Source organism: Octodon degus, unplaced genomic scaffold (assembly GCF_000260255.1).
Source record: "Octodon degus isolate 3935 unplaced genomic scaffold, OctDeg1.0 scaffold00001, whole genome shotgun sequence".
NCBI classification, from domain to species: domain Eukaryota; kingdom Metazoa; phylum Chordata; class Mammalia; order Rodentia; family Octodontidae; genus Octodon; species Octodon degus.
Window position 1 is genome coordinate 18,830,132 of NW_004524577.1, and position 3,081 is coordinate 18,833,212.

The window sequence follows — 3,081 nt, forward strand, 5'->3', positions numbered from 1 at the left end:
TTGTAGCTGACAGCATAAGAGGCAGAGCTGGAGAAGCTGTAGAGAGGCTGTTGGGGGGGCTGTTTAGAGAAGCTGTTGAGAGTTGCTAGTTCTTTTGGACTATTCCACTGGGGGACCTTGTGATGCTGGCTTTTCTGGTGAACTTGGTTGTTCTCATTGGAAGATGAGCTCAGGACCTCATTGTTGCTGAGGATGGCTATGGTTCATTTTTGGGGAGCTCTGGTCCTTACCTTGAGCATCACTTCCAGGTTCCTAAAGGGAAGATGGTGCATAGCTCCATCTCCTGGAGGCTTGTCACACTGGCTTTCCTGATGGGAACTCTGGCCTCTTCATCACTGAAGGAACTTTAGACCTCACTGTTTCTGGAGATGACTGTGGTGCTTATTGGGGAAGCTCTGGTCCTCACTTTGAGCATCACCTTCTGGCTCCAGTTCCAATCCCTCAGCCTGGTAGCACAGATCCTTGATCCCACTGGCACAGACTTTCTAGCTTCCACCACTGACATTTGGCTTTCCCAGCACATATTCCTGAAACGCACCTTCATGAGACATTGTTGTGGGCTCTAGAGCTTCAGCTGAAGTCATGGATGGCATTGTGATGAGCTCTGGTTTCTCAGCTGGACTTACGCAGAACATTGAGATTCAGGCTGGATACTTTTTTCTTTATAGTGTGGACATATTTCCTACACTCTTTGCATATTAGGCTTTGGATGATTTGTTATAAAATGATCTTATAAAATGTGTCCTGTATTGTATTGTTCCCCTTACAAAACCCCAGAAGCCATGAGAGAAGGATATTTTAGTGTTTCAGAAAAATGGAGTTAGAGTCCAACAAACCTTTACAATCAGAAAACATAAAATCTATATTCAACACATTGAGCCTTATGAACCTCATAGTTTAGCCTGTTTTAAACACACAGTACAACCCAATCATCTAATACAAAGCTTATTTTCTAGTAAAATACTAGTTATCATGCAATGTATTGAACACAGTACATTATGAAGTATAGTTCCAGTTGTTTAAGTTAGTGATCTAAAGGCTACCTGGAATGGCATCTCACAGCCCACCCCTGAGAGGGAGCATTATTGCACCACATATTTCTAGACTGGAGAAAAGTCAAAATTTGACATTTAAAATACAGGAGCTACCAGATATGTGTTATGATCAAAAACACATATCTGCTGAAGAATATAGTCAGACTATCCTAAGTTAAGGATCACGTGTAACAGTAAAATTGCATCTTAAATAATTTACCAATAGTTCTACTAAGTAAAGACAACAAATGTTAAGCTTTGCAAATGTACATTCATACTTACTAAATACATGCATAATCTTAGCTAATATGCACAATATCCTTACATATATTTCACGCTTCTTGTTTTAAATCTGTATTAAAGTTCTTAATTACATTAAAAAAAATCTGAAAGAAACTGAAATTTGTTAAATTCAACATCTCTTTGGAATTGTTTAATAAATATTCAGACCATCTAAGAATTTTGTTAGTCACAATATGGCTATTAAAATTGATTACACAAATTTAATACAGTTTAATAATAATTTATCTGAAAATAAAACTGACAAAATTAAAATATGAAGAAATCATGTAATACTAACAATTAGTTATAAAGATGTGGCCTCCCTATGTTAATTTCATGGCATTGCCCTACATTGTCATACATCTCTTCAATGTGTGGCTTTCAAAATCCAGCAACTAAGTTCTTATATTTTTTATTCAATATGTTCTAATAGACTCAACTGAATACTGTAAAAACAGTTTCAAATAGGTATGAAGAAAAAAGGGAATATTTCAGCAATATTTTCACATGATTTGCATTTTCTTCCTTAATACCACACCAGCGTTGACAAATGATAGTTTCTTAAACATTGGGTGCAACGTAACTATGAAATAGCTTCCATAATCCTTTCATACTCTTCATATTAAAATCTGTTATTTATACTACGCTTTAAATATGTTTTCATCAATGCCTGTTTTTACATCATGTGGCTATCATGTGGAAAGTATGTCTATTGAATTATAAAAATATTTTAAACATAATCATTTTTTACAAATTTGAAGCTTTGAATATTAAATATTCAAAAATTTGTTACTATCTAGAAGAATAAGTGATGGTTATCTATTACACAATTATAGAGAAAAATTATTTACTTAATCAGTAACTTGACATTACATATTATCCGGTGGTGCTTAAGTATTGTGTGTAATATGATCTGAAGTTAAAAAGAAAGTTGCTTCTTTAAATAATTCAGGACATAGTAAATAATTTATGTGAGTTTATAGTACTACAGTAGCATCAAATATCAGAGAAACCCGTACTCTTTGACACTAAATTAAATAATCTAACTTCCTGGAACTTAACTGGTTATACCACAAATTCTAGTGAAATGTTAAAAATAATATTTTTACAATAGACCTTGAAGAATCCTTTTGTGGATAGAGCATGCTGTTGCAGAGAACATTTAAGTAAATATAGCCAGATAATATTAAATATAAACAGGACATCAGAGATTATAAAGGAAGTAATTGTCTCCTTTTACTTTTTAAATACTTGCAAATTTTAGTGATCACTGGACTTGTACAAGCTGGTTGATGATGCATTTCAGGTCAGAATATGTTAGGTGGATCTTTATAAAGTCACTAACTTATTTGACTCCAAACTAGGAATTAAGGTTATTTATGAAGTGTATTGCAAAAAGAAGAGCAAATTTTTCCCCAATTTCATAAATAAGTCAGACTGAAAAATAAAGTCACACAGCAATTAGATTACTAGATAGTTATTCATATGTATTACATTTAACAGTATTTTTAAAAAATTTACTCATAACCTTTAACTTTGAAACATCTGTTGAATCAATAAAATTATTACAAGATGCGGAAAACTGAAATTGTTTTTTCTCTAAGAATTGAATTTTATGAAAATCAGAGGGCAAATTCTTGACTTGAGGGTTTGGACTTTGTGAAGTTGTGTCTGTTCCCTCTCATTTGCCATTACATTGAAATATGCAAGAAGGGCCAGCCAGATAGCTCCACAGATTAAAGCACCTGCTTAGGCATGCACAGGC